The sequence below is a fragment of the Amblyomma maculatum genome, chromosome 11, assembly GCF_055883805.1.
Source record: "Amblyomma maculatum isolate TAMU_Amacu chromosome 11, ASM5588380v1, whole genome shotgun sequence".
Lineage (NCBI taxonomy): Eukaryota > Metazoa > Arthropoda > Arachnida > Ixodida > Ixodidae > Amblyomma > Amblyomma maculatum.
In genome coordinates this window covers 119,568,866-119,579,824 of record NC_139354.1, presented here as the reverse complement: position 1 = coordinate 119,579,824, position 10,959 = coordinate 119,568,866, and the positions used below count along the sequence as shown (strand labels likewise).

General features: G+C 52.3%; 1 pseudogene; it reads right to left on the bottom strand.

The window, feature by feature from the left end:
* Positions 1-388: 388 nt before the first annotated feature.
* LOC146174861 (uncharacterized) lies at positions 389-1,235 on the bottom strand (annotated as a pseudogene).
* Between the last annotated feature and the right edge of the window lie 9,724 nt (positions 1,236-10,959).

The following is a 10,959-nucleotide window of genomic DNA, read 5'->3' as shown; positions in this document are numbered from 1 at the left end:
CCAGGGCAATGTAGGGTTTCTTCGTCTTCTTAAGGAGCCTTTTCAATGTCCTTACCATGCGCTCAACTTCCCCGTTAGTCTGTAGGTAACGAGGGCTTGTTGTAAAATGTTTGAAGCCGTAAGTAATGTCTTAAGAAATCAATGAAAGCAAGTGATACGAACTGTGGTCTATTGTCTGATATCATAGTTTTCGGAATCCCGTGCCTGGCGAATATGCTTTTCAGGTGTTGGATGACCATCTCCGCCGATGTTCCTCGATCCAGCAGGGCCAGCTCAGGATACCTGGAGTGATAATCGACATTGGCAACATAGACAGCTCCTTTCATCTCGAATAATCAACTCCATTTTTTTTCCATGGGAGCTCTGCTGTTTCAGAGAGCATCATGGTTCACAAGTGTGCAGAAGCGCTTTTCTGTGACTGCTCGACCATGCGGAGAACATCCTTGTCGGGTTCGGAAAAGCCATCTAGATTCCCGTATGCTTGCTTTTTTCTTCGGTATGTTTTTTCAAAGTGGCCTATTGTTCGACAAAACCCACACCTTTTTTGTTGCGCTGGGCAACTGTTTCTCGGATGAGATGGTCTGGCGCAGAAACTACAGCTGTTTTGGCGGTTAGGAGTCGTCTGTCTGCGTGTAAACATGTTTCTACACGCCATTTTCTTAGACTTTACCACGGCGACGCAAGCGTTTGAGATCGCCCTGTCGTCCCCTTTTAGCTCAGCTTGCTGTTTCTGCACCGCTTAGCTCGTACGTGCTTTTGCCAAAGAAATGTTCAGCGTGAGATTCGGATCTATCTGCAATTCTTCCGATAACGCATCGTCTCGCAGACCGACTACAAACCGTCTCTAATTAGGCGTTCCTTCATGTCCTTAAACTCGCATATGTCTGCTAGGTTGTTAAAATTGGTTGCGAAATCGACTACTGTTTCGGCCAGCTGCTGGCTGCAATAATTAAAGCGAGCACTCTCGTAGACTGTATTCTTGGTTTGGACGAGGTAGCTATGAAGCTTCGACTTTATGAAGCTGAGGTCCTTCATTTATTCGTCTATGACGCTTAACAATCGACGAATCTCCCGCGATTTTCTGCCTATTGTATAGAGCAGAGTCCTTACTTGAACTTCATTGGCTTCTCGTGTAATCCGGATGCGAACCTGTAGTAACCAATTTCATCCATCCAGGCAGGCCCGTCCACGGCGTAATAGAAGTCGAAAGGCCTCGGAGGCTTGATGCCCGCCATTCCGAAGCGTTGCTTGTCGCTTGCCTCCGGAATGCTTTGAATCAGTTGCTGGAACGCTTGGATGCAGTTGCTGGTCGGTCGCCGGTTGACGGGGCTGCAGCGGTACTACATCGTGATCGAGTTTGATCCCACCGCTGCCACCATATCAAATAAGCAGACAGACGCTCGTGGTAACCTGACCAAGAATGACCTCCTTTTAAAGTTTCGCCATCCAATATATATATACACAGCCAGAACGGTCACATGACTTCCGTGTGAGGTGGGTGAGGGAAAGAAAAGGGAAAGGACGGGCGCGCACAGTAATGCCTCTCAGTATGGCATCAGACCATGCAGCAGAAACAGGGGCAAGCCTAAATGGGGCATGCCCACTTTGGCCCCATCGGGGATCAATGCAGGATTTATGATGGTTGCCCCAGCCCCACTTGCCTACATCGAACCTACTGGTGCCCCACATTCTGTGCTACCTGGGTACATTTCCTTATGTAACATCATGATGGCGGTAAATCTGATTATGGCGTCACGACAACGACGTCGTCATGTGATGTCACAGAAATATCCGTCAATAACCGTTACAATGTTAGTCATAACTAATGGCTAACGGTTAGTGACTAGCTAGTCTATACGCGTAACTACTACTAATACTAATTAAGGTGTGACATCACTGATGACCTCATCAACTGCTGCTCTCAATGTGACCCCCATCTGCTTTAAGATCATGGCGAAGCCACGCTGACGGCTCGAAAGCCTGGCCTAATGTTATGTAGCCAAAAACGCCGTGCGCGGCACGCTTTGCAGCACGTGCCCCTTGTACTCTGCTGTCCATTTTTTGGACACAATGCTGGCCTCAAAATGTCTCTTATAAATGCAGTCTGTTGTTTACAGTACTTTGTCCCTCGTCGGCATGGTCCACCGCCGCAGCTGCGGCCGCTAGTTGAGTTGTCCCTGAAAAAGCGAACAGATTATCTTGAAGGATAGTAGTGAGTATAACAACGGGACACCGAGAATTTTCCCCATCGCACGAGCGCACAATTTGCCATGATTGAAGAATGTGACGGAGTATGTCTCTCACTGAAAGATTCCATGAACAATGCGAGGAAGGCACCGGCAAGCAATAAAAGACAAGGACAGTTACATATTTATTTCCAGGCTTACAAAGTTTGGAGCCCTTGGCTGCTCTTAAAAATTTTAGTGTGTAAATCAATACTCGTACAAGAGACTGAAGTGAATCGAGAAGTGGTTGGCGAAGAACGAACAAGCTTTATTAAAGGTTAGTAGTATTTATAGCCGTTGGCTAGCCACGTCACCGCAGCTACTGTCGTTAACAGTGGCTTAGCCGGTATCTCGATAGATAAGCACGTGTTCATGCGTCACAACAATTCTCCCCTCTTAAGGAGGGAAGCGGTCGGGGCGTCGGGTGTTCCTTTTTGACCTACGCAGTGTCACTCCAGCACCGCCAGTCACCGGTGCCTCGTTTGTACTGTCCTCAGCTTGTGAGCCTGACGGCGTTTGCATGTCAGCGCCCGCTTGACACTGGCTCTCGCTGCTGCCGTGCACTTGAGACTGCGGCTCTCCCGATACGCTTGGGCTGTCTTCAGCCATTGATGCCTCCGTGGGGGCCTCGGGTTTAACCTCCGCTCCTTCCACACTGGTTCTCCTGGTCTTTAGCTGGTCCAGGTGGCGGCGATGTTGCTCCCCATCTGCGGTCTTTACGGTTGTCATGCGCGAGCCCTCGGTGGACTCTATCACACCTGGTTTCCACTTGTCACCTGCTCCGTAGTTCTTGAACCAGATTTCCTTGCGCAGCGGTTTGCCGTTGTTGCAAGCACCTGCAGAGGGAAAAGGTCGTGACACGATATTGTGCAGTAAACAGCGCGGCTCGTAACCGAGAAGCATGAAGGCCGGGGTTTTCCCGTTTAGATGGGGGGTACGCCGATAATGAGACAGAATGTGGTCCAGGCGTGCTTGCAGACTACCGTGCGTGTTCTTGCGTAGTCCTTGCTTCACAGTACGTACCGCCCTTTCCGCCAGGCCGTTAGACTGCGGCTTGTACGGAGCTGTCCGCAAATGAATGATGCCATTGCGCATCATATATGCCCTGAACTCCTCGCTACTAAACTGCGGCCCGTTATCAGTCACGAGAGTCCTTGGCAAGCCGAATCGGCTGAACATTGTCTGCAGTGCTTCAATTGTTTTCATTGAAGTGGCAGTCTTCATAGCAGCAACCTCGATCCATTTCGTATGAGAATCGACCACAACCATCAACATGTGACCTTCCAAGGGCCCCGCAAAATCGACATGGATTCTAGACCAGGGCTCTTCCGTTTTCGGCCAAGGAACGGGTTGTTGGGCCGCGGGCATGCTGCCGCATTCTATGCATGTTGGACACGCGTTGACAAGCTTCTCAATGTCCCGATCGAGTCCTGGATACCAGAATACAGACCGAGCCAAGTTCTTCATGGCCGTTATACCTTGATGCGCGTCATGCAGCATACGCAGCATTGGTAGCCTCGCAGCCGTCGGAATTACCGCACGATGACCCCAGTATACAATTCCATGGCTGCAAGTCAGTTCGTCCTTCCTGTGCATATATGCGCGTAATGGCTCCTGACTGGGCTGCCAGTATCGTGGCCAGCCATTGTGAATGTATTGGCGGACTTGCGCGAGGTCGCTATCACTGCCCGTCATCTTAGCCAAACCACTCGCTGAGAGCGGACCAGAATTTAGGTGATCTGTTAGAAGAACGTACTCACGCGCATCATCTTCTGCAATCTTAGCGTTTTGCTTCTCCCGCACAGGCAAACGGCTAAGGGTGTCGGCAGGAATCAGTGCCTTCCCTGGTTTGTACTGGATTTTGTAGTTGTAGGCGCTCAGCAGGAGAGACCAACGCTGAATCCGTGCAGCGGCCATGGCTGGAACGGGCTTGTCGGGGCTGAAAAGGCTCACGAGAGGTCTGTGATCAGTGACGAGCGTGAACAGATTCCCGAGCAGATATTCCCGGAACTTTGTAACACCAAATACTACCGCCAATGCCTCTCTTTCAATCTGCGCGTAATTGCGCTCAGCAGCTGAAAGAGTTCGCGATCGGAACCCGATTGGTAGATCTTGCCCATTTACTCTGTGGTATAGTGCGGCGCCAACGCCACACGATGATGCGTCGGTTTCCAAGAAAAGGGGCTTACTTGGATCGTAGTGTGCCAAGAACTTTGCTTCCTCTAGCAGCCGCTTCGTTGTCCGGAAAGCGTTATCTTGTCTCGCCCCCCACTTCCAGCGTGCGTTCTTTCTTAGTAGTTCATGCAGCGGCTCCAGAACCATAGCCAAATTTCCCAGAAATGCGTGGTAATAGGTTACAAACCCCAAGAATGCCCGCAGTTCCGCAACGCACGTTGGCTTCGGCATCTTTGCTATGGCGGCAGTGTTATCTGCCTTAGGTAACAACCCGTCCGCGCTTATACGATGCCCCAGAAATTCAACTTGTGCTTGCCGAAACTTGCATTTCTGGGGATGCAACTTCACACCATGCTGCCGGAAACGCCTGAAAACTTCACGCAGTGTGTCAGAGTTCCCGAGTTTTTCCGCGACCACTACGTCGTCCAGATAAACTTGAACGCCCAGAATGCCTTGTAGGATGCCTTCCATGCGTCTCTGAAAAATTGCAGGAGCAGAGGCTACACCAAACGGAAGTCGATTGAAGCAAAACAGGCCTTTCGGGGTGTTTACGACCAAAAGCTTCCTGGTTTCCTCATCAAGCGGCAACTGATTGTAAGCATCTTTCAAGTCGATAGTGCTGAAGACTTCCCCGCCGTTTAGGTTGGCGAAAATATCCCGTATTTTCGGCAATGGGTACTGCTCCGTAACGCATGCAGAGTTTGCGGTCACCTTAAAATCACCACACAACCGAATGGAACCATTCTTCTTGATCACGGGAACCAGAGGCGTGGCCCAATCCGCACTGTCGATAGGCGAGAGAATGCCATCTTTAACAAGCCGGTCTATTTCATTAGACACTTGCTCCCGCATTGCATATGGCACAGAACGAGCTTTGCAGAAACGCGGTTTCGCATTTTCATGCAACCGCAGATGAACTGCGGGACCGTTAATGCGCCCTAGACCTGGCGTAAACAAATCACTGAACTCTTCTAACAGTGCGCTAACGGAAGGTTGGTGCGACAAATCTTGCTCACCAGAGGTTGCATCGCTGGCAATGCTGAGGACGGGTCTTCCGCTATGCTCAAATGCGCTGATGATGTCACGTCCGCACAAGTCCGGACCAGCGCACTGCAGCACGGTCAGCGTCGCTTCTAAGGTTTTTCCCGCGTACGAGACAGGAATCTTGAGCTGGCCCTTCACGGGGAGCTTGCCCAGGAAGCAGGACAACTGCAAAGACGTCTTGAGTAGCGCAGGCCAGGCATGCCGATGCTTGCAGTAGGTTTTCCACGTAATGATGGAGACCGGCGAGCCTGTGTCTACTTGCATCTTGATCGGAATCCCGCTCCAACGGAATGTGCGAATAATGGGCGTGGTCAAGCTAACAGACGCAGTGTACAAACTAAGTAGACAAAGCTCGTTGCCATCACTTGACGAGGAATGCTCTTCACAAAGTGCCACTCCTGGTTGTTTCAACGCGCACATTTTAGCTAGGTGCCCTTTCCGTCGGCAGCGAAAACACTCCGCCCGGCGAAACTTGCACTTCCCTGCCTTGTGCTCAGTGCTACCGCAACACGGGCAAGCGTCACCTGGGCTTGGTTTAGATGCCGTGTGCGTACGAGTTTTGTGGCAATACGGTTGGCCCTGCTGCTTGCTCCTCACGGCATTAATATTGCCATGATCCTTTGTCTTATCCATGTGGTCCACGTTAAGGGCTGCCATCTCTGCCGCTAACGCTATATCCTCGGCTTCTTTCAGCGTTAGCGAAGCTTTTGACAAGAGTTTCCGCTGAACGCCGGTGTCACGCAGACCGCAAACAAGTCTGTCTCGTAACATCCTGTCCCTTGCATCGCCAAAGTTGTACCTACAGGCTTGCTTCCGAATTTCGGCAATAAAGTCCTTCATTGTTTCGTCCGGACGCTGGCGTCTTGTGAAGAACTTGTACGACTCCGCAATTTCATTGCCTTGCGGCGCGAAATGCTCAGTCAGCAGCAGAACCAGCTGCTCGTAGGCTAGCTCTTGAATCTTGACCGGCGCGCAACGTCCCGTTATTATGCCGACTGTTGCTGTACTTAAAGCTGCCGTTAGAAGAGCCCGTCGTTTCTTCGAGTCATCGATTCCGTAAGCTTCAAAATAAGATTCCAGACGCACCTGATAGGCTTCCCAACTGTCTTCCGTTTCGTCGAAACCCGGCGGTCCGGCGTGGGCCGCCATGGAGCAGACAGTGCCCGGCTGTGGGCCGCCTCGTCGCCACTGAAGTGAATCGAGAAGTGGTTGGCGAAGAACGAACAAGCTTTATTAAAGGTTAGTAGTATTTATAGCCGTTGGCTAGCCACGTCACCGCAGCTACTGTCGTTAACAGTGGCTTAGCCGGTATCTCGATAGATAAGCACGTGTTCATGCGTCACAACAGAGACAAGAGCGGCCTCGGGTTGCGTTGTCAAACCCGTGCACCCAGATTCACAAACCGTGTCATGCAATTTCTGGACGAACGGCGGAAATCCATTCGTAATTGTAGCCATTTAATAACTGAGGTAGGCCGGTCCGCACACATACCTCATTCTAACGCCATTTCTCGGCCCGAAACATGGTCGCGGAAAGGTGTAATATCAGGCCCTCTGCTCGCCAGCTGAATGACATCCCCTTTCGTTCGGTATATAGGATTAGGGAAATAAGAGTGGAGCTAAACATACATTTCAGAACCTTTGTTCTGATTGCATGCCTCAACAGGTTTTCAATAATTTGCTGCAGCACGCAATTCTATTATAAACAAGATACTGATCAACTTCCGATAGACGTTCTAGTAAAAAAATATAAGATCCATTGTTAAGGGCTGACCATGTTTGCAAACTTGGCGCAAAACACAACCTTTTTTTGCAGTATGGGCAATAGTTTTGCGGTGACACGGTCAGCAATTCATTACGACCTTCAGCCGGGGCTGAGGTTGTTGTTGACAACAGGTCGGATTAGCCTTGGGAGTTCTGCCGACAGTTGCTCTAGCGTAGGGCAACTTATAAAATAGTGTTAACAAGTCAGTTACACATAATACGCGTATTAGACAATAGTCATTAATCGATCATCCTCTGGACTCCAGATCAAAGCCCAGCAGGAAAATTAAAAGGCGTGAAACCTCCTTTCTGCAAGACCGGTTTCCGCACGGGTAAAATATGTCCTAAACTGGGTGGGGGGGGAAACGAACAACACACTCGTTTCCTCTCTGCACCCTGCAGAGCACATAATATTGTTATGTGGCGGCAAGCGATGACAACAGGAGAACAGAGGCAGAACGAAGATGCTCGATGGTCGTGAGATGACATTTAATGAATCTCTGAGCGGGCCTAGTGCGCGTGCTCCTGCCCACGCCACGGCCCTCTTCTTCCTCCTTCGTCCGTAACATAACCCCGAGCCACCGAACGATCGTCCCGATCGTAGACGAGGAAGTTTACCGATTATGATGTCATGGCGTGGTGATGGGCGTGTCTGGATGGTTGAGGAAGTGGAAGAAGTAAGAATAGAACGGCTTGCCGGTACAATGTCTGATGCGTGGGTGATCCGCCTCCCCTAGAGCTGTCAACCATCCGTCACCAGAGTCCTTGGGACCGATGGCGCGAAGTCACGTAGGGCAGCTCAGGCGGGGGTTGCGTGTTCGTGTCCCATCGGTTCCTTCGGGTCATTCGGGTCCTTCGTCTCGGTTCTGATTTATCTGCCTGTTCTCCTTGTTTTCAGGTCAGGGCTGGTGGCTGGGCAGTGGTAGTTGGTCGGGTCTGGGCTTGAAGGGCTGAGGCGAAGCTGCTCGGCGATGTCCCTAGGCCCTTGGGGGTGCCGATTCTCCAAGGCGAGGATGGGGAAGACGGCCGTACGCCGCACCTCCAAGCAAATGTTACGTGGCGGCAAGCGATGACAACAGAAGAGAGGACAGAAAGAAGATGCTCCATGGTCGTAAGATGATATTTAATGACTCTGAGAGCGGGCCCAGAGCGCGCGCTCCTGCCCACGCCAATGTCCTCTTCTTTCTCCTTCGTCCGTAACATAACCCGAGGCCACCAATATATATCCCCACATACAGTTCACGTGCAACACAGTGCAAATGTTTGCAGGCCAGTCTTATACATCCACGCAGGGGTAGGAGCAGAGACCGTGTAAATGTAATCTAGAACGTGGCTTCCCAAGTAGCACAAAGTGGGCTATGACGGGGGGCCCGCATTGGGCCCGTGAGGGCAGCCCATACGGGCCCCATGCGGGATTTGCAACACGTACCCAGAGGGGCCCCGCCTGGGCTGCCCAATTCTGCCGCTATCGGTCCCAATCTGTATCCGTGTGGGCAGCCCAAATAGGGCTGCCCGCATTCAGCCCAGGTAGACAATGTGGGCAGCACAACAGAATCATTAATGGGTCCCACATTTGTGCAGGCAATGCCATCCCATTGATCAAGGTTTTAAATTTTAAGTCGATTAATCCCACAAATACCTTGTGGTTTCTACTTGGACATAGGCCACCAACCACCGCGGGTTTGAGCGTCGCGCGAGCCGAAGCCCCTATCAGCCGTCACCACGCGCACACTGAAACACCGCAGCGCGCACTCAACCTCCACCGGGAGGAGAGCACTTCGCTGCAAGGACACAAGCCTCCAAGTTCACAAAGGAGACGTTTATTTAAACGCCATCCTCCAGCGGCACACACAAACACACATACACGCACACGCATATATACAAACGCACATACACACACATACTCAGTCACCGTGTCCCTGGCGCGCGCGAGGAGCAAGGCTCCCCTGCGCGCACGAAGTGACACGGAGTGCGCGCCGCAAGCACGCAAGGGCGTGCTGTGATCTCTCTCTCGCAGTGACCAAAGGGTTTCTTTGAGAGAGAGTGGGCAACCACCGCAAGGTACGCCTGTCGCGGATTGTTGGATCACGATCGACAGGCTCGAGCTGCGCTCTCAGGTACGACCCGGAGCAGACGAACTCGAGTACACACTGGTCTGCACGGACAAAGGCCGGCAGACAAGAACAGTTGCGTACGCACCTTGCGATGTCTCGGAGGGGTTTCTCGCGGGGCCCCGCTCGGAGGGTCGCGCGAGCGCGGCCATCGAAGCGGTGTCATGTTCCCGCCAAAAGGCGCCAATGGGAACAGCCACTGGGACGCCAGGGCGGAGCTGTGGCCCGAACGACAGTGACAAGTCGTCCGAGCCTCTCTCCGCCGCCTCAGGCGGGAGAAAAGGAACGAGGAGAACAACTGGGAAGCGGGCGGCAGCAGCGCAAAGGGCAGCAGCAGCAAGCCCGAATCCCACATCCGCCTCTCCTTAATTGCCCTCCTACCCATCAGCGAAAGCACGCGGCAGGTCCCCAGCATGAAGAAAAGAATGCTATCCTCACGCAACCAGTAACCTACGCTTCAGCTCCAGCCAAACAGATCTCCAAAAGACGCACTCCAGAAAGACAAGCAACAGCAAGGCGCACAAAAAAACAAGAACAAGATGGCATGAAGAATAATGTACAAAGTTTCGGAGGCTAAGTAACAACAACTATGTACAGAACACAATCATGTACAGAACAACCCAAAGTTCGTCGGTGCAGCTCAGGGAGCCTGTGGTGACTGACCGTTCGTTGACTTCTGGGTGGCCAACGTTCATCCTTGGCTGCAAACGATCTCGGTCGGTGGTGGTACAGGTTAGGTGCAGGGACAGCGAACACGCCGAAGGGGCCCCGGGTGTGGAAATTCCGCGTGACTCCGTGGCGATCCAAGGCGCACATGGGAAGACCGCGCGGGGCTTCCTTTCCACCGCGCTCCGCACACGCTGGCAGACACACATGGCGCGATGTCGTCGCCTCCACGCCCAGGCACACACACGCACAGCCACTCACACACCAAACAAAGGGTGATGCCGACCTTCAGCGGCGAACCTGTCCCGAGCACCTTCGCAATCACGGTGGCCTTTGGTGAAAGGGGCATCGTCCATGCTCCCCGTCCCCAAACGGCCCCAACTTCATTTCCACACACACCGAAAAAAAGCCGCTCGTCGGGGCTGCCTAATGAGCAATCCTCGCAATTTCAAGAAGAAAGAGGAGAGATGACGCTGTGTACAAAAGAAGGCACTCACTGTACAATATTTACAACATAGGAAGCAAGAACGGAAACAGAAGAAAACGACAAATGGAGAAAAAGATACACAAAAAATAAAGCACAGAGGCTGGAAATGAGCGAGCTAGAAAAAGGAGAGACCAACCTTGCTTCCGGGTAGGGTTCGACGAGCAAGCTCGCTCGGTCGGTGAGGCGGTATGCCTTTGGTTGCGGAAAAGGCCCGTCGTCCGGCATCGATCACACAGGTGAACGTCGCCTCACCTTGTACCGGTGCGGGGCACGGCTGCGTTCCGCCGCATCGGTTGTGCCTTGGCACTTGCCTGTGGTGACAATGGGCACCAGCGCAAGCTCGTCAGACCGTTACGCATGGGCCTTCAAGTCTGCGATGTAGGCACGGCTGGCTTTCCCCATAGGGGGATTCTCCAGCAATGAGCCCCTGCTTGTTACTGGGGAAATGCCCCATGAAATCGCAGGTGGCCGTCTGCCAGGGACGCACA